General features: G+C 49.2%; 1 protein-coding gene and 1 long non-coding RNA gene across 2 annotated transcripts in view; both read right to left on the reverse strand.

Moving 5' to 3' along the window:
• The window catches only part of atg9b (autophagy related 9B), a 419,304-nt gene that overhangs the window by 203,261 nt on the left and 194,716 nt on the right, over positions 1-21,327 (reverse strand). The window lies entirely within an intron of this gene.
• LOC119972182 overlaps positions 1-21,327 on the reverse strand; it is a 158,544-nt gene that overhangs the window by 133,096 nt on the left and 4,121 nt on the right. Inside the window, exon 2 of the long non-coding RNA XR_005462012.1 lies at positions 866-1,015. This is a non-coding gene — a long non-coding RNA (uncharacterized LOC119972182). The remainder of the gene's footprint in view (positions 1-865; positions 1,016-21,327) is intronic.

Consider the following 21,327-nt stretch of genomic DNA (forward strand, 5'->3'; position numbering starts at 1 on the left):
GTAGGCTTCAATGAAATTACTGTGAAAAGCCCCTAGTCGCCACATTCCGGCGCCTGTTCGGGGAGGCTGGTACGGGAATTGAACCCGCGCTGCTGGCATTGTTCTGCATCACAAGCCAGCTGTTTAGCCTACTGTGCTAAACCAGCTAAACATGTAGTGCATCAATACATGTAATTCTGGTGACGGCACGGGCAGTACAGGATCACCATGGTTCCCATGGGGACAGATGTAATCTCCGCACTCACTGCTGTAACTTTATTGATCTTGCTTTGCCTGGGGTGAGCGAAGTTCAATGTCAGGGGACATCCATTGCAGAATCAAAAAAACACAACCAGTTCCTGCAAACATCAGAACTGCAGACCGAGCAAGTGGCAGCTCAGAAACAGAGACATTCCAGCAGCAATGTTGGTTGACGGATAAATATTGGGTCGGGGATCGAAGAGAACTCCCCAGTGCTTCTTTGAAAAGTACCACTGCATCTATTACATCCACCTGAACAGGAAGATGGGAGCCTCAATTTAACATTTCATTCAACGATGGATGGGAGCCCAGTCTGACTGCCCAGTGCACAGGGGGGATGTACACCTTAACTGTGCTCGGAGGTGAATGAAACTCTAGTTTCACCACACAGATACATGCTTGAGATTTTTAGTTTTTACTCTGGGGCAGGAACCCTGGCTGAGGTGTACCCCACCCCATGCCCCATTAGCCTACAATGTCATTGCTTTATCCCCACCATTCCCCAGCAGACATCAGCTAAACCAATACAGGCAGGGATGGAATCGTACAGCTCCTTTAGCACAGAGATGGTTCATAAATTTTCACCATGGTCCCCGAAAAATCACAAATACTTTGCACAGCTCACCTCTAGTTCATGCGTTAGCCTCTAAGTCTTGCACCAACAGTAACCTCACTTCCGATTTCCTGCAAAATGACGCAAACACACATCCCACGTGTCGACAGGGAAATGGCAAGCTTGGTGAATTAATGACTCCGTGATTTAATGCGAGTCAACCTGGAAAGACAATATTCAAAATCTCAGAATAATCAATTAAAAAAACTTTCGTAACAAACGCCAAAATTAATTTTCGAGTGAGGTCAGCCTTATGTGCTCCCCAGAATGATACTGAGACATAAAGGGTTTAATCACGTGGGCGGGTTGTGGAAAGTAGGCTTATACTGCCTCGAGTAAAGGATATTAAGGGTGGTCTAACTGAGGTGCTGAAGAGGATGGAAGGATTTGATAGGGTAGACGGACCTCGTATAGCATCTTCAAAGGATTGAGTACAACATTCAATCACACTCCCTGGCATCAGTTACACTAACCCAAGCCTCTTTACTACTGTTGCAGCGTTCAGCAGGAAAAACAGCCCAACCAAGGCTGACAAAATAAATTAAGGATAGCATTGATCCAAAGAGGAGAAATAGAAAGTGACGAGAAAAAGTAGCAAGCCTGAAGATTGGGAACAGTTCTGAATTCAGCAGAGGAAGTACAAGAGACCGATTAAATGGGGTGGGCACAGTAAGAAGTCTTACAACACCAGGTTAAAGTCCAACAGGTCCCCAGTCCAACGCCAGCATCTCCACATAAATGGGGAAAAAGAGAGCATGAGAGAAAACTTGCAAGGAACACAAGAGCGGACTGTGAGTTATTCTTGCACAGAGCTGATACATACATGATGGGCCAAATGGTCTCCTCTGTGCTGTAACCCTTCTATGACTCTAAATATATCATCATTCTATCAGTGTCACAAGATCAGAATCCTGGTCCAGCCTCTAATAACACTGTGGGTGTACATTCACTACATGGTCTGCAGCTGTTCCAAGAAAAGGCAGCTCACCATATGCGTCATAAAGCCACAGAGAATAATGAAGGCAAAATCCTTTTCATTTATTTCAAATCATTTAAGACAAAACTTAACACAAGTGCTAAAACTGCTGTCTGCTGGTTCAAATTCATGCTCATCAGTTCTACTCTCAGTTAAACTAAAAGTAATATTGCGGGTTCATTTTTTCTGACCCTTAACTGTCCTCGACCCGTATATAAGTTCATCTCGAAGATGCCCACGTACAAAGATATACAATTCCAGGTTGGAGAATTCCGGAGTTGACAGCCAGGATAGCTGAAAGGAGAGCCCCAGTGGTCAGGGGAATGGGAGAGACCTTTCCTAAAGCTCCACCCCCCCCCCCAAAACATGGCAGTCCTTTGCCATGGGAAGCTGTGCTGTTCCATTCAAAACTCATCAAGCGGTATCTGTGATGCTCAGTCAGGATGCTACAACTGTGAGGCAGCACGGTAGCACAGTGGTTTGCACTGTTGCTTCATAGCCCCAGGGTCCCAGGTTCGATTCCCGGCTTGGGTTACTTACAGTCTGTGCAGAGTCTGCACGTGTCTGCGTGGGTTTCCTCCAGGTATTTAGTAGAACGAAAGGTGATCTTATTGAAAGGTACAAGATTCTGAGGGGGGCTTGACAGGGTGGACACAGAGGCTATTTCCTCTCACGAGGGAATCTAGGAAGGGGGGCACACAGTTTGAGACCGCAATGAGGTGGAATTTCATCTCTCAGGTTCGTCTTTTAAGTTCGCTTCCCCTGATAGTAGTGAAGGCTGGGTCACTGAATATATTCAAGGTGAGTTCGGCAGGTTTTTGATCGACAAGGGAGTCAATGAGGAGCTGGCAGGAAGATGGGACTGAGAAAACATTGGATCAGCCATGATTTTATCAATGAGGGAACAGACTCAAAAGGCTGAATCACCTCGTCTGGCTCCTCTTCCTTATGTCAGTAAAAAGGGTTCAATTATAACATTTACTCACAGACACTACCAACTGGAACAGGCTCCAGTACAGAGGTCAGCTGGGGGTGAACCAGACCTAGCTGTGAAACCTTCTGCAGTCAAATAGGCCACTGATCTGTTTTAAATGGTCACATAGTCAAGAGAGCATGCAGCACCTGTGGAATCATGCAATAGCCAGAATCAGCAATTCCTCTTCATCTTCACATTTGCTGGAACCTTTACAAAGGTCTGGTTAGGCCCGAACTAAATCACAGAATCCCACAGTGCAGAAGGAGGCCATTCGGTCCATCGACTCTGCACCGACCCTCCGAAAGAGCATCATACCTAGGCCCAATCCCCCACCCTATTGTGTAGCCCCACCTTGCCTTTGGACACGAAGGGCAACTTAACACGGCCAATCCACCTGACCTGCACACCTTTGGACTGTGGGAGGAAACCGGAGCATCCGGAGGAAAAACACGCAGACACGGGGAGAATGGGCAGACTTCGCAGAGACAGTGACCCAAGCCAGGAATCGAACCTGGGACCCTGGAGTGGTGAAGCAACTGTGCTAACCTATGCTACCCTGCTGAATTGAACCCGGCCCTGTGCCCCCCTTATGGTGTCCATTTCTGGTCATCACGCTTCAGGAAGGAAATCTGGAACCATTTTTGTAAACCTCTTCTGCACTGTAACACCTTCACATCTTTCCTGAAATGCAACACCCAGACGTGTACACAACAATCCAGCTGAGGCCCAACACTTGCCTTACACAAGCTGAATATAATCTCCATTTCACATTAACAATGTCTCAGATACTGCATGCTTTATTAATTTTCATGGCAGATTTTCCTGGAGCTGGACTACAAATTACAAGATCTATTCAATTCAATTTCACAACTTGCCCTGGAGGGTTTGAACTCATGATCTCTGGAACCCAAGGAGCCATTTTATTGCATTAAAGGCAATACACAAATGGAAGGTGCCCTTGCTGATATTCTAGAATCAGAACCAACACAATACCACCAAGATAGGATCCCACAGGCACACTTGGTGCCTCTTCCTCAGGGTGGCAGAGTGGTTAGCACTGCTGCCTCACAGCGCCAAGGACCTGGGTTTACGGAGTGCAGTCCAATAACGGCTGGCAGTTTAAGGGGTGGGGTCCTCGGGATGCAGTCACATGGGTGCTGGCAGGTTTAGGGGTGGGGTTCCATGGGGGATGGCAGGTTTAGGGGTGGGGTTCCATGGGGGATGGCAGGTTTAGGGGTGGGGTTCCATGGGGGATGGCAGGTTTAGGGGTGGGGTTCCATTTTAGGGGTGGGGTCCCGTGGGTGATGGCAGGTTTAGGGGTGGGGTTCCATGGGTGCTGGCAGGTTTAGGGGTGGGGGTCCGTGGGTGACGGCAGGTTTAGGGGTGGGGTCCCGTGGGTGCTGGCAGGTTTAGGGGTGGGGGTCCGTGGGTGACGGCAGGTTTAGGAGTGGGGTCCCGTGGGTGCTGGCAGGTTTAGGGGTGGGGTTCCGTGGGTGCTGGCAGGTTTAGGGGTGGGGGTCCGTGGGTGACGGCAGGTTTAGGGGTGGGGTCCGTGGGGGATGGCAGGTTTAGGGGTGGGGTTCCGTGGGTGCTGGCAAGTTTAGGGGTGGGGTTCCGTGGGGGATGGCAGGTTTAGGGGTGGGGTCCCGTGGGGCATGGCAGGTTTGGGGTGGGGTCCCGTGGATGACGGCAGGTTTAGGGGTGGGGTCCGTGGGGGATGGCAGGTTTAGGGGTGGGGTCCCGTGGGGGATGGCAGGTTTAGGGGTGGGGTCCCGTGGGTGACGGCAGGTTTAGGGGTGGGGTCCGTGGGGGATGGCAGGTTTAGGGGTGGCGTCCCGTGGGTGACGGCAGGTTTAGGGGTGGGGTCCGTGGGTGCTGGCAGGTTTAGGGGTGGGGTTCCGTGGGTGCTGGCAGGTTTAGGGGTGGCGGTCCGTGGGTGCTGGCAGGTTCAGGGGTGGGGGTCCGTGGGTGCTGGCAGGTTTAGGGGTGGGGGTCCGTGGGTGCTGGCAGGTTTAGGGGTGGGGTTCCATGGGGGATGGCAGGTTTAGGGGTGGGGTTCCGTGGGTGATGGCAGGTTTAGGGGTGGGGTCCGTGTGTGCTGGCAGGTTTAGGGGTGGGGTCCCGTGGGGGATGGCAGGTTTAGGGGTGGGGGTCCGTGGGTGCTGGCAGGTTTAGGGGTGGGGTTCCGTGGGGGATGGCAGGTTTAGGGGTGGGGTCCCGTGGGGGATGGCAGGTTTAGGGGTAGGGGTCCGTGGGTGCTGGCAGGTTTAGGGGTGGGGTTCTGTGGGTGCTGGCAGGTTTAGGGGTGGGGTTCCGTGGGTGCTGGCAGGTTTAGGGGTGGGGTTCCGTGGGTGACGGCAGGTTTAGGGGTGGGGGTCCGTGGGTGCTGGCAGGTTTAGGGGTGGGGGTCCGTGGGGGATGGCAGGTTTAGGGGTGGGGTTCCGTGGGGGATGGCAGGTTTAGGGGTGGGGTTCCGTGGGTGCTGGCAGTTTACCTTTGGTGCCAGACCTGACCCCAGTTATTGGAATCTATTTTACACTGCAGACAGTTCCAGCATCACTTCCTCCACCGTGGCTTGTAGGCTACATTAAAAAAAAAAATTTCCAATTGAGGGGCAATTTATCGTGGCCAATCCACCTAGCCTGCACATCTTTGGGTTGTGGGGCCAAAACTGATGCAAACACGGGGAGAATGTGCAAACTCCACACGGACAGTGACCCAGGGCCAGGATCGAACCTGGGGCCTCGGTGCCGTGATGAAGCAATGCTAACCCACTGCGCCACCGTGCTGCCCAGCTTGTAACCTCTTGTTGAGATCAAGGCCAACAAGCAGTTAGCCTTTCACAGGGTGGCATGGTAGCACAGTGGTTAGCACTGTTGCTTCACAGCACCAGGATCCCGGGTCACTGTCTGTGCGGCATCTGCATGTTCTCCCCGTGTCTGCGTGGGTTTCCTCTGGGTGCTCCGGTTTCCTCCCACAAGTCCCGAAAGATGTGCTGTTAGGTAATTTGAACATTCTGAATTCTCCCTCTGTGTACCCGAACAGGCGCCGGAATGTGGCGACTAGGGGATTTTCACACTAACGTCATTGTACTGTTAATGTCAGCCTACTTGTGACACTAATAAAGATAATTAAAATTAAGGTATGTACCTGACCACTACCTTTTAGTGATTTCTGTACATTGGACACCTATAGCTCTCATGCATAGCCTCTCACCATTTTGAAAATTCTCTTATTTTCTCTGATCCAAGAGAGGTGACCTCACACTGAACTCCATCTGCCCTCATTATAAAGCACAAATTAACAGACTGGCGGGAATGGAGGTGGGAATGATTTCACTTCACGGAGGTTACAGTCCATTCAGGAACTTGAGGGGCAACAGAGAACATCAGCTTCTATTCCCAAGTTCCGGTCGTGGACTCGGAACCTGGAGTTTGGGAATTAAAATTTGCAAACTGGAGAATTTAAATAAATTTAGTGATTTTTGTACTGGCGCAAGAAAGGTCACCATGGGATCACGGGGCCCTTCCCAACGTGCCAGGCACAGGCACAAGTCTTGTGGAAATTGTATGGGGTTTTGGTGAAACCACACCTGGCTTCTGCACGCAATTGTGGCTTCAGAATTTAAGAAGGGTTACTGGGGGCGGCTCAGCGAAGGTTCACACGATTGGTCTCTGGGATGAGAGGCTGAATAAATTGGGTCGATATTCTCTGGAGTTTGTAAGATGGAGATGTTTTCTCACTGAAACATCCAGGGATTGTGATGGAGTCTGTGTGGGGTGTATACAAGAGGATGTTTTTCCACTGGTCACAGTGGTTAGCACTGTTGCTTCACAGCGCTAGGGTCCCGGGTTTGATTCCCGGCTGGGTCACTGTCTGTGCGGAGTCTGCATGTTCTCCCTGTATCTGCGTGGGTTTCCTCCGGGTGCTCCGGTTTCCCCCCACAAGCCCGAAGGACGTGCTTTAGGTAATTTGGACATTCTGAATTCTCCCTCATTGTACCCAAATAGACGCCGGAATCAGACGACTAGGGCCTTTTCACAGTAACTGCTAAGCACGCAGATTCCTCTTCCGTATATGCTTTCTGATACATTCGTTTTATTTCTATATCTTTCTGTTGTAACTACCCCAACTTTCCTGAACTAAAAATATCCGCCTCATCCTCCACCTGTTCTTGTTCTTTTCTAACCATCTGATCAAAAATCCTTTCTGATAATTGCACTTCAACTTTATCTTCACTCTTTGATTTCTCCTCTTGTCTCAACCTGTGACTTTGCGACCTTGTTACCACAGAATCAGGAAAAATCCCAGGATATTCGTCCTTCAACAATTCTGTTGTCCGAATTTCCAAAGGCTTATCAACCACAGTGGGCATCACCCCCACCTCACAGATGTTTACAGCCTGGAAACAGGCCCTTTGGCCCAGCTTGCGATCCAGCTATATCATTACCCAAAGTAAACTGCATTCCTGGACAAGATAGTTTCTCTATTACTCCTACTACCACTTCACCACGCTTCACTGGACTTTCCAACCTTACCTTATATTATATAGAACACCTCTCTTCTCACCCTGAATTCCACATATTAACACCTATTCTCGCAATAATCCTACCAAACTACATAACTCCTCATCTCTAACCATTAAAGATTGACTAGCTCCCAGATCTCTTAAAATTTGGACTTCTTTACCTACTCCTCCTGATACACGAGTAAACTTTACCCACACAAGTAAATTCTTTAAAGAAATCTGGTATCTTCTTATCAATCACCTCTTCATCAAGCTGTACGTTTTTTTTACACCTCCTTCGCTTCACTTCGGCTTTCATTTCCCACTTTAACAAACCCTACTGTCTTATCCTGTTTTCTCACATCAGCCTTTCCAGTGCCTTTCTTCAACCCTCAACACTGTGACGTTACAATGCCTAGTTTATTACAGTGAAAGCATCAGAAACATTTCAATTAAGTGGCAATTTCACATGGCCAATCCACCGATCGTGCACATCTTTGGGTTGTGGGGGTGAGACCCACGCAGACATGGGTAGAATGTGCAAACTTAACATGGACAGGGACCCAGGGCCAGGATCGAACCTGGGTCTATGGCAGCATGAGGCAGCAGGGCTAACCACTGCACCGCCTCCAAACGCTCTCAGGACAGGTACAGCACAGGGTTAGCTACAGAGTAAAGCTCCCGCTACACTGTCCCCATCAAACACTCCCAGGACAGGTATAGCATAGGGTTAGATACAGAGTAAAGCTCCCTCTACACTGTCCCCATCAAACACTCCCAGGACAGGTACAGCACGAGGTTAGATAGAGCAAAGCTCCCTTTACACTGTCCTCATCAAACACTCCCAGGACAGGTATAGCACGGGGTTAGATACAGAGTAAAGCTCCCACTACACTTTCCCCATCAAACACTCCCAGGACAGGTACAGCACGGGGTTAGATACAGAGTAAAGCTCCCTCTACACTGTCCTCATCAAACACTCCCAGGACAGGTATAGCACGGGGTTAGATACAGAGTAAAGCCCCCTCAATACTGTCCCCATCAAACACTCTCAGGACAGGTACAGCACGGAGTTAGATACAGAGTAAAGCTCCCTCTACACTGTCCCATCAAACACTCCCAGGACAGGTACAGCACGGGGTTAGATACAGAGTACAGCTCCCTCTACACTGTCCCCATCAAACACTCCCAGGACAGGTACAGCACGGGGTTAGATACAGAGTAAAGCTCCCTCTACACTGTCCCATCAAACACTCCCAGGGCAGGTACAGCCTGCGGGGGGGCGGGGGTGCAGGCTATTAAAAGCTGTAATTCTCTTTGTGATGCTTGTGGGCGGCCTGGTCACAGCAATCAGCTATTGACATGTTTTAAAATAACTCATTCTTGCGTCAAACTTGTACTGTCTCCGGATATTTGTGTCCACTGAGGTCGTTTTTGTTGGGTTGAAGTCGGTTATTAGTGCTAAGTCACTGCCCCGTGGTTAACCCACTGTTAGTTTGTGCTCTATTTGATCAGCTTTCTTTTCCCCATTTCTCTCCCCTGAGGACAGTGGCCTCTGCTGGGGTCAGACTCCATGGTCACTGACTCTTTGTTTTCAAATCTATCCATTGCCTCTTTCCTTCCTATCTCTGTAACCTCCTCCAATCCTGCAACGCTCTCTCAGACCTCTGCACTCCTCTAATTCTAATCGAATTGATGCCGTGTTGTGGCCCAATGCTCTGGAATTCTCCCTCGAGCCTCTGCCTTTTACCACCACCTCCTCCTCCTCATTGAAAACACTCCTCAAAACGTTTCTTTGATCAAACTCTCAGCTTCCAATCCCAGTGCCTGTGGCTCGAGTCCAATTCTGTTGATGAAGCTCCTGTGAAGCAGCTTGAGCCTTTTTAGCTACATTAAAGGTGCTATATAAATGCAAGTTGTAGCCTGAGTTTGGAAACAGAGGAAGATAAGAAATTGAAGCAGGATTAGACCATAGTCAAGACTTCTCCACTATTCATGACTGCTCACTGACCTGAACTCCACTTGAAAATGAAATGAAAATTGCTTATTGTCACGAGTAGGCTTCAATGAAGTTACTGTGAAAAGCCCCTAGTCGCCACATTCCGGCGCCTGTCCGGGGAGGCTGGTACGGGAATCCGCTCTCCCTGATTGGCTGAGAATCCAAACGCCTGTCTATCCCAGCCTTCAATCCATTCAATAGCTCATTCACAACCCTTTGGGACAGGGAATTCCAAATGTTTACGACTCTTTTGAACAAAGAAATTTCTCCTCAGACTGTGCCCCCAGTTCTGTAATAATAATCTTTATTAGTTTTTAAAAAAAATTTAGAATACCCAATTATTTTTTTCCAATTAAGGGGCAATTTAGCGTGGCCAATCCGCGTACCCTGCGCATCTTTGGGTTGTGGGGGAGAAACCCATGCAAACACGGGGAGAATGCGCAAACTCCACACGGACAGTGACCCAGAGCCAGGATCGAACCTGGGACTTTGGCGTCGTGAGGCAGCACTGTGGGTTCGATCCTGGCCCCGGGTCACTGTCTGTGAGGAGTTCTCTCCGTGTCTGCGTGGGTCTCACCCCCACATCCCAAAGATGTGCAGGGTAGGTGGATTGGCCACGCTAAATTGCCCTTAATTGGAAAAAATAATTGGATACTCAAAAAAAAATTTTTTTTTTAAAGTAAACCTTCTCTGTACTGCTTCAAATGAAATACTGTTTTATCGGCAGCATGGTAGCACAGTGGTTAGCACTGTTGCTTCACAGCGCCAGTGTCCCAAGTTCGATTCCCAGCTTGGGTCACTGTCTGTGTGGAGTCTGCTCGTTCTCCCCGTGTCTGCGTGGGTTTCCTCCGGGTGCTCCGGTTTCCTCCCACAAGTCCCGAAAGACGTGCTGTTAGGTGAATTGGACATTCTGAATTCTCCCTCTGTGTACCTGAACAGGCGCCGGAATGTGGCGACTAGGGGCTTTTCACAGTAACTTCATGGCAGTATTAATGTAAGCCTATTTGTGACAATAAAGATTATTATTATTAAATGAGATCAAGTCTGTACACAGTATTCCAGATGCCATCTCACTAATGACCTGCACAGCTACAGTGAAACTTCACAGAATCAGGACCGCACAGTGGTTAGCACTGCTGCCTCACAGCGACAGGGGCCCGGGTTCAATTCCAACCTTGGGTCACTGTCTGTGTAGAGTTTGGATTTTCCTCCCGTGTCTACTGGAGTTTCCACCGGGTACTTCAGTTTCGCCCCACAGCCCAAAGATGTGCTGGTTAGGTAGATTGGCCCCAGGTGGAGTTACGGGGATAGTGTGGGGGTTGGGCCTAGGTAGGGTGTTCTTTCAGAGGGTCAGCTCTTTCAGACTCGCTGGGCCGAATTCCCTCCTTCGATGAATCAGAATTCTTACAGCGCAGGAGACCTGTGGTCCATCATGTGTGTCCTGGCTCTCTGAATGAGCAAATCACCTGGTGCCATTCTCCTGCCTTCTGCCATCATCCTGCACATCCAGTCTTTCAATGTAAAAGTCTAATTCCCTTCGAAAAGCTTTGATTGAACCTGTCTCCATCAGTCTCAGGCAGTGCCGACCATAATATGGCCAGGAGGCTGGGAGTCCTGCGGTGAGTAACTCACCTCCTGACTCCCCAAAGTCTGTTAATTGGAAAAAAATAATTGGGTACTCAAAATTTATAATTTAAAAAAAAGGACGCACTCTCTGTGGTTAACAAGAAAGGCTAAAGATAGTATCAAACTTAAATAAAGAGCATATTATTGTGCAAAGTCAGGTGGAAAGACAGAAGATTGGAGAAAATATAAGGAACAGCAAAAGATGACAAAGGCAGATGAATTGGACAGGTATTTTGCGTCAGTCTTCACTAAAGAGGATACAAGAAAGATCCCAGAGGCAGCTATAAACCAGGAAATGGAAGGAAAGAAGGGAGCAACTCAGGAATATTACAGTCAACAGAGAGTAAATTCTTAGAGCGGTGGGCGAACAAGTGCCCAGACCCCGATGGACTTCATCCTTGGGTCTTAAAGAAGTACCTAGTGAGATAGCTGATGCATTGGCTTTAACCTTCCAAAGCTCCGATTCGGGGACGGTCTCATTAGATAGTGGAGGCAGAGACCCTAAACTCATCTAAAATGTACCTGGATCTGCACCTTGCACTCTAAACTACAGGGCTATGGACCGGGAGCAGGAAGGTGGGATTAAAAAGGGCACCTGGGTGTCTGTGGGCTGGCATGGAAAAGATGGACCGAACGGCCTCCTTCTGTTCTGTAACTTTTCTATGATTCTATGATTGGGAGATAGCAAGAATAATTCCAGTATTCAAAAAGGGAGACAGAAAGCAGGAAACTATAGGCCAGTTAGCTTAACACTTGGGCGGCACGGTAGCACAGTGGTTAGCACTGGCGCTGGTCCCAGGATCGATTCTCGGCCTGGGTCACTGTCTGTGCAGAGTGTGCGCGGAGTCAGCACATTCTCCCCGTGTCTGCGTGGGTTTCCTCCGGGTGCTCCGGTTTCCTCCCACAAGTCCCGAAAGACATGCAGTTAGACGAATTGGACATTCTGAATTCTCCCTGTGTACCCGAACAGGCGCCGGAATGTGGCGACTAGGGGCTTTTCACAGTAACTTCATTGCAGTGTTAATGTAAGCTTGTGACAATAAAGATTATTATTACTAACTAACGCAAGTAAAATGTTGGAAGCTATCATTAAAGAAGCTATAGCAAAGCACGTGGATAAGTACCAGGCTATCAGGCAGTCAACATAGTTTGTGGGGAAGCAATCGTGCTTCACCAATTTATTGGAGTGCTTTGAGGAAGTAACATGTGCTGTGGATAAAGGGGAACAGGTTGATATACCGTGCTTAGATTGCTAAAAGGCATTTGATAAAGTGCAACATCAACGGTTAATGTAGAAAATAAAAGCTCATGGTGTAGAGGGGGTAACATATTGGCATGGATTGAAGATTGGCTGGCTAACAGGAAGCAGCGAGTAGGCATAAATGGGTCTTCTTCAGGGTGGCTAAATGCAAGGAGTAATGTGCCACATGGATCAGTGCTGGGACCTCAATTGTTTACAATTTGCTTAAATTAATTGGATGAAGGGATGGCTGCCAAATTTGCTGATGACACAAAAGTAAGTAGGAAAGTAATATGTGAAGAGGATGTCAGGAGGCTACAAAGGGGAACAGGTTAAGTGAGCAGACAAAGATCTGGCAAATGGAGTGCAATGTAGGAAAATATGAAATTGTCCATTTTTCCAGGAAGAATAAAAGAGCTTATTGTCTAAATGGGGGGAGATTAGAGCTGGAAAGGAGCAGTGGGATCTGGGTGTCTTTAGTCCATGAATCACAAAAACGCTAGTACGCAGGTACAGCAAGTACAAAGAACAAAGAACAATACAGCACAGGAACAGGCCCTTCGGCCCTCCAAGCCTGTACCGGTCATGATACCAAACTTTGCCAAAACCCTCAGCCCTTCCTAGTGCCGTATCCCTCTCTACCCATCCTATCCATGTGTTTGTCAAAATGCTTGTGGTTTGAATGCCGTTAATGTATCTGCTTCCACAGCCTCCCCATGCAACGCATTCCAGGCACTCACCACCCTCTGTGTAAAAACCTGCCTCGCACATCTCCTCTAAACTTTGCCCCACGGACCTTAAACCTATGCCCCCTGGTCACTGACCCCTCCACCCTGGGAAAGAGTGCCTGCCCATCCACTCTATCCATGCCCCTCATAATCTTGTAGACCTCCATCAGGTCACCCCTCAACCTCCATCTTTCTAATGAAAACAGTCAGTCGATTCAGCCTCTCCACATAGCTAACACCCTCCAGACCAGGCCGTATCCTGGTAAACCTCCTCTGCACCCTCTCCAAAGCCTCCACATCCTTCTGGTAGTGTGGCAACCAGAATTGTGCGCAATATTCCAAGTGCAGCCTTACCAAGGTTCTATCCAACTGTACCATGACTTGCCAGTTTTTCTACTCAATGCCCCGTCCAGGGGCTGGTTTAGCTCACCCAGCTAAATCGCTGGCTTTTAAAGCAGACCAAGCAGGCCAGCAGCACGGTTCGATTCCCGTACCAGCCTCCCTGGATAGGCGCCGGAATGTGGTGACTAGGGGCTTTTCACAGTAACTTCATTGAAGCCTACTCGTGACAATAAGCGATTTTCATTTTCATTTCATTTCATTTTTCATTTCATTTCAATGAAGGCAAGCATTCTGTATGTTTTCTTGACTACCTTGTCCACTTGTGTCCACCTTCAAAGATCTGTGGACCTGCGCACCCAGATCTCTCCGACTTTCTATATTACTAAGAGTTTTACCATTTACAGTATATTTCCCCTCTATGTTAGACCTACCAAAATGCATTACCTCACATTCGTCCAGATGGAACTCCATTTGCCATTTTCCTGCCCAAGTCTCCAACCTATCTATGTCCTCCTGTATCTTCTGACAATCCTCAACACTATCTGCCACTCCACCAACCTTGGTGTCACCCGCAAACTTACTAATCAGACCAGCTACATTTTCCTCCAAATTGTTTATATACACCACAAACAAGAGGCCCCAGCACCGATCCCTGTGGAACACCACTAGTCACAACCTTCCATTCAGAAAAACACCCTTCTACTGCTACCCTCTGCCTTCTGTGACCGAGCCAGGTCTGTACCCATCTTACCACCTCACCTCTGATCCTGTGTGACTTCACCTTTTGTACCAGTTTGCCATGAGGCACCTTGTCAAAGGCTTTGCTGAAGTCCATGTAAACAACATCTACCGCCCTCCACGTATCAATAATCTTTGATACCTCCTCAAAAAACTCGATCAAGTTAGTGAGGCACAACCTCCCCTTGACAAAACCACGCTGCCTATCGCTAATGAGTCCATTTGTTTTCAAATGGGCATAAATTCTGTCACTGAGAATTCTCTCGAATAATTTACGTTCTACCGACGTGAGGCTCACTGGCCTATAGTTTCCAGGATTATCCCTGCTACCTTTCTTAAACAGCGGTACCACATTAGCTATTCTCCAATCCTCTGGGATCTCACCTCCATCTCATTCCCAAGCCAGGAATTGAACCTGAGACCCTGGAGCTGTGAAGCAACAGTGCTAATCACTGTGCTACCTGGAATCTGGGTGTCTCATTTTAAACAGAAATGGGGAGAATTTATTTCTCTTGGTGGATCACGAGTCTTTGGAACTCTCTTCCTGAAAAGGTAGTGGAAGCAGACTCGGAGTATTTTAAAGCAGAGGTGGGCAGAATCTTGGTGAGAAAGGTTATTGGGGGAAGACGGGATGCAGATTTGAGGTTTCCACCAGATCAGCCACATTAGAACATAGAACATAGAACGATACAGCGCAGTACAGGCCCTTCGGCCCTCGATGTTGCACCGACATGGAAAAAAAAACTAAAGGCCATCTAACCTACACTATGCCCTTATCATCCATATGCTTATCCAATAAATTTTTAAATGCCCTCAATGTTGGCGAGTTCACTACTGTTGCAGGTAGGGCATTCCACGGCCTCACCACTCTTTGCGTAAAAAAACCACCTCTGACCTCTGTCCTATATCTATTACCCCTCAATTTAAGGCTATGTCCCCTCGTGCTAGCCACCTCCATCCGCGGGAGAAGGCTCTCGCTGTCCACCCTATCTAACCCTCTGATCATTTTGTATGCCTCTATTAAGTCACCTCTTAACCTTCTTCTCTCTAACGAAAACAACCTCAAGTCCATCAGCCTTTCCTCATAAGATTTTCCCTCCATACCAGGCAACATCCTGGTAAATCTCCTCTGCACCCGTTCCAAAGCTTCCACGTCCTTCCTATAATGAGGCGACCAGAACTGTACGCAATACTCCAAATGCGGCCGTACCAGAGTTTGGTACAGCTGCATCATGACCTCATGGCACCGGAACTCAATCCCTCTACCAATAAAGGCCAACACACCATAGGCCTTCTTCACAACCCTATCAACCTGGGTGGCAACTTTCAGGGATCTATGTACATGGACACCGAGATCCCTCTGCTCATCCACACTACCAAGAATTTTACCATTAGCCAAATATTCCGCATTCCTGTTATTCTTTCCAAAGTGAATCACCTCACACTTCTCCACATTAAACTCCATTTGCCACCTCTCAGCCCAGCTCTGCAGCTTATCTATGTCCCTCTGTAACCTGCAACATCCTTCCGCACTGTCTACAACTCCACCGACTTTAGTGTCGTCTGCAAATTTACTCACCCATCCTTCTGCGCCCTCCTCTAGGTCATTTATAAAAATGACAAACAGCAACGGCCCCAGAACAGATCCTTGTGGTACGCCACTCGTAACTGAACTCCATTCTGAACATTTCCCATCAACTACCACTCTCTGTCTTCTTTCAACTAGCCAATTTCTGATCTACATCTCTAAATCACCCTCAATCCCCAGCCTCCGTATTTTCTGCAATAGCCGACCGTGGGGAACCTTATCAAACGCTTTACTGAAATCCATATACACCACATCAACTGCTCTACCCTCGTCTACCTGTTCAGTCACCTTCTCAAAGAACTCGATAAGGTTTGTGAGGCATGACCTACCCTTCACAAAACCATGCTGACTATCCCTAATCATATTATTCCTATCTAGATGATTATAAATCGTATCTTTTATAATCCTCTCCAAGACTTTACCCACCACAGACGTTAGGCTCACCGGCCTATAGTTACCGGGGTTATCTCTACTCCCCTTCTTGAACAAAGGGACCACATTTGCTATCCTCCAGTCCTCTGGCACTATTCCTGTAGCCAATGATGACCTAAAAATCAAAGCCAAAGGCTCAGCAATCTCTTCCCTGGCTTCCCAGAGAATCCTAGGATAAATCCCATCCGGCCCTGGGGACTTATCTATTTTCACCTTGTCCAGAATTGCCAACACTTCTTCCCTACGCACCTCAATGCCATCTATTCTAATAGCCTGGGTCTCAGCATTCTCCTCCACAATATTATCTTTTTCTTGAGTGAATACTGACGAAAAGTATTCATTTAGTATCTCGCTTATCTCCTCAGCCTCCACACACAACTTCCCACCACTGTCCTTGACTGGCCCTACTCTTACCCTAGTCATTCTTTTATTCCTGACATACCTATAGAAAGCTTTTGGGTTTTCCTTGATCCTACCTGCCAAAGACTTCTCATGTCCCCTCCTTGCTCGTCTCAGCTCTCTCTTTAGATCCTTCCTCGCTTCCTTGTAACTATCAAGCGCCCCAACTGAAACTTCACGCCTCATCTTCACATAGGCCTCCTTCTTCCTCTTAACAAGAGATTCCACTTCTTTGGTAAACCACGGTTCCCTCGCTCGACCCCTTCCTCCCTGCCTGACTGGTACGTACTTATCAAGAACATGCAATAGCTGTTCCTTGAACAAGCTCCACATATCCAGTGTGCCCAACCCTTGCAGCCTACTTCTCCAACCAACGCATCCTAAGTCATGTCTAATGGCATCATAATTGCCCTTCCCCCAGCTATAACTCTTGCTCTGCGGGGTATACTTATCCCTTTCCATCACTAACGTAAAGGTCACCGAATTGTGGTCACTGTCTCCAAAGTGTTCACCTACCTCCAGATCTAACACCTGGCCTGGTTCATTACCCAAAACCAAATCCAAAGTGGCCTCACCTCTTGTTGGCCTGTCAACATATTGTGTCAGAAAACCCTCCTGCACACATTGTACAAAGAACGACCCATCCAATGTACTCGAACTATATCTTTTCCAGTCAATATTAGGAAAGTTAAAGTCTCCCATAACAACTACCCTGTTACTTTCGCTCTTTTCCAGAATCATCTTCGCCATCCTTTCCTCTACATCTCTAGAACTATTAGGTGGCCTATAGAAAACTCCCAACAGGGTGACCTCTCCTTTCCTGTTTCTAACCTCAGCCCATACTACCTCGGAAGAAGAGTCCCCATCTTGCATCCTTTCTACCACCGTAATACTGTCCTTGACTAGCAGCGCCACACCTCCCCCTCTTTTTCCCCCTTCTCTGACCTTACTAAAGCACCTAAACCCCGGAACCTGCAACAACCATTCCTGTCCCTGCTCTATCCATGTCTCTGAAATGGCCACAACATCGAAGTCCCAGGTACCAACCCATGCTGCCAGTTCCCCTACCTTATTTCGTATACTCCTGGCATTGAAATAGACACACTTCAAACCACAGACCTGAACACTGCCGCCCTCCTGCGAAGTCAAAACTGTGCTCCTGACCTCTCTACTCTCAATCTCTCGCACCCCAAAACTACAATCCAGGTTCCCATGCCCCTGCTGAATTAGTTTAAACCCCCCCAAAGAGTACTAACAAATCTCCCCCCCAGGATATTGGTGCCCCTCAGGTTCAGATGTAGACCATCCTGTCTATAGAGGTCCCACCTTCCCCAGAAAGAGCCCCAGTTATCCAGAAATCTGAATCCCTCCCGCCTGCACCATCCCTGTAGCCACGTGTTTAATTGCTCTCTCTTAAATGGTACATTAAATGGTAGAACAAGCTGAAGGGGCCGAATGGCCTGCTCCTGTTCCTTGTTCATATGAAAAAGAGAATTGTTTTGATTTGGAAGGTGCTGCCTGAGAGGGCAGTGTACGCAGATTCAACAGGAACTTTCTAAAGTGACCTGGATAAATATTTGAAGGAAACAAAACGGCAGGCCTATCGGAAGTGGAATTAATTGAGCAGATCTTCCAAAGAGCAGATTTAGGCTCAGTGTTGCTAATGGCCTCTTTCTGTGCCGTGATGTTTCATCACCTGCACTGTTTTTGAGTGAATTGTCAGCCCAAGGATTAGCCCCTGACATGAAGACGGCAGCAAAAATAGCAAAAAGAGCTAATCGTGGTTTTTTTTTTAAAATGAATATATTTTTTGAATGTTTTTTAAACCTATAATTTTCAGGTCCCTGGAATTTAAAGTGCTAGTTTCCTCTGGGAACGAATTCCTGAAATAGATCAAAGCCTCGATCAGGAAGGTACCAATTCAAACAGGACTCCAAGCTCACTTTGATCACAGATCAATCAGAGATTCACCCACCTGGAGTGTGCGATTCACAAACCCCAGGCCCAGCCCCACTCAATCTCCCACAATTCACACAAGATCGTTCACGGACAAACCTGGAAAGAAGCCACTGCCCAATTATGCAAATTTGTTTGTGAAATTATGCTGACAGATTGCAGAAGATTAATCAATGATCAAATTGAGGTGTTTAAAATGATTACAGGGCAGCACGGGTGGCGCAGTGGTTAGCATTGCTTCATCACGGCGCCGAGGTCCCAGGTTCAATCCCGGCTCTGGGTCACTGTCCGTGTGGAGTTTGCACATTCTCCCCGTGTCTGCCTGGGTTTCGCCCCCACAGCCCAACGATGTGCAGGGTAGGTGGATTGGCCACGCTAAATTGCCCCTTAATTGAAAAAAATTAATTGGATACTCTAAATGTATTTTAGAGTTGGAGGTCAGAGAAATTTCATGTAACTTTGCCAAGCACAAATCTCTCCAGACATTAATCTGTTTTATGTACATTGAAGTACTGTCCTGGTTGCATTTAGAATAGTTTTCTTTTAATTTTAGAGTACCCAATTCATTTTTTTCCAATGATGGGGCAATTTAGCATGGCCAATCCACCTAGCTTGCACATGTTTTGGGTTGTGGGGGCAAAACTGTGGGCGGGAATACGCAACCCAGAGCCCGGGATCGAACCTGGGACCTCGGCGCCGTGAGGCCGCAGTGCTAACCCACTGCATCAACGTGCTGCCCATGCATTTAGAATCATAACATTTTACAGCACAGGAGACCATTTGGCCCATCGTGTCTGCCCCGGCTCCCAAAAGAGCTACCCAGCTAGTTCCATTCACCAGCCCTATCTCCCCATGCCCTCGAAATTAATCATTTTCAAACATCCAGCTCTCTTTTGAAACTTCCTGTGGAACCCACACCACCAGTCGCCCAGGCAACACATCCCAAACACCAACAACAACTGAATAAAGAAGCTTCTCATCTCAATCTTAGCTCGCTTTCTGTTGGCTTTCTGTAACAAAGATGCCGATGGTTATAATTATCATCAATCCTCAAAAAGCAATTAAAACTCTAGTTTCAGGGGGGAAAATGTTGGTACGGTTCAATGTGGTTTATGCAGGCAAACCTTTTCCTGTGGGCGAATTCATAGCAAGGAGACATAAGAGGGACTTGGAATGAAGTCAGGTAAATGGAGTGCAATGTTGCAACAGGCTCGAGGAGCTGAACAGCCTCCTCATGAGTCAGAAAAAGCATTGCCAAGACACAAACTCAAAGCTTTTGCATTCAATGGAAATGAGCTCAGTGGATGTCACTGCCTAAGGCAATGACAGATTGGGGGGGGGGGGGGGGGGGGGGGGGGGGGGGGCAGTACACTGCTAAAGCTGCTTTTTACTGCTACCCTGGGCAGTGGGTCACTCCCAGCTGGCACCCTGGGCAGTGGGTCACTCTCACTCCCAGCTGCTACCCTGGGCAGTGGGTCACTCCCAGCTGGTACCCTGGGCAGTGGGTCACTCACAGCTGGTACCCTGGGCAGTGGGTCACTCACAGCTGGTACCCTGGGCAGTGGGTCACTCTCACTCCCAGCTGGTACCCTGGGCAGTGGGTCACTCCCAGCTGGTACCCTGGGCAGTGGGTCACTCGCACTCCCAGCTGGTACCCTGGGCAGTGGGTCACTCCCAGCTGGTCCCCTGGGCAGTGGGTCACTCCCGGCTGGTACCCTGGGCAGTGGGTCACTCTCACTCACAGCTGGTACCCTGGGCAGTGGGTCACTCCCAGCTGGTACCCTGGGCAGTGGGTCACTCCCAGCTGGTACCCTGGGCAGTGGGTCACTCTCACTCCCAGCTGGTACCCTGGGCAGTGGGTCACTCTCACTCCCAGCTGGTCCCCTGGGCAGTGGGTCACTCCCAGCTGGTACCCTGGACAATGGGTCACTCTCACTCACAGCTGGTACCCTGGGCAGTGGATCACTCTCACTCCCAGCTGGTACCCTGGGCAGTGGGTCACTCCCAGCTGGTACCCTGGGCAGTGGGTCACTCTCACTCCCAGCTGGTACATTGGGCAGTGGGTCACTCCCAGCTGGTACCCTGGGCAGTGGGTCACTCTCACTCCCAGCTGGTCCCCTGGGCAGTGGGTCACTCTCACTCCCAGCTGGTCCCCTGGGCAGTGGGTCACTCTCACTCCCAGCTGGTCCCCTGGGCAGTGGGTCACTCTCACTCCCAGCTGGTCCCCTGGGCAGTGGGTCACTCTCACTCACAGCTGGTACCCTGGGCAGTGGATCACTCTCACTCCCAGTTGGTACCCTGGGCAGTGGGTCACTCCCAGCTGGTACCCTGGGCAGTGGGTCACTCTCACTCCCAGCTGGTACCCTGGGCAGTGGGTCACTCTCACTCCCAGCTGGTACCCTGGGCAGTTGGTCACTCCCAGCTGGTACCCTGGGCAGTGGGTCACTCCCAGCTGGTCCCCTGGGCAGTGGGTCACTCCCAGCTGGTACCCTGGGCAGTGGGTCACTCTCACTCCCAGCTGGTGCCCTGGGCAGTGGGTCACTCTCACTCCCAGCTGGTACCCTGGGCAGTGGGTCACTCTCACTCCCAGCTGGTCCCCTGGGCAGTGGGTTACTCTCACTCCCAGCTGGTCCCCTGGGCAGTGGGTTACTCTCACTCCCAGCTGGTACCCTGGGCAGTGGGTCACTCCCAGCTGGTCCCCTGGGCAGTGGGTCACTCACAGCTGGTCCCCTGGGCAGTGGGTCACTCTCACTCCCAGCTAGTACCCTGGGCAGTGGGTCACTCTCACTCCCAGCTGGTACCCTGGGCAGTGGGTCACTCTCACTCCCAGCTGGTACCCTGGGCAGTGGGTCACTCTCACTCCCAGCTGGTACCCTGGGCAGTGGGTCACTCTCACTCATGGCTGCCGCCCTGGGCAGTGGGTTACTCTCACTCCCAGCTGGTACCCTGGGCAGTGGGTTACTCTCA

The sequence above is a fragment of the Scyliorhinus canicula genome, chromosome 10 (assembly GCF_902713615.1).
Source record: "Scyliorhinus canicula chromosome 10, sScyCan1.1, whole genome shotgun sequence".
Taxonomy (NCBI): Eukaryota; Metazoa; Chordata; class Chondrichthyes; order Carcharhiniformes; family Scyliorhinidae; genus Scyliorhinus; species Scyliorhinus canicula.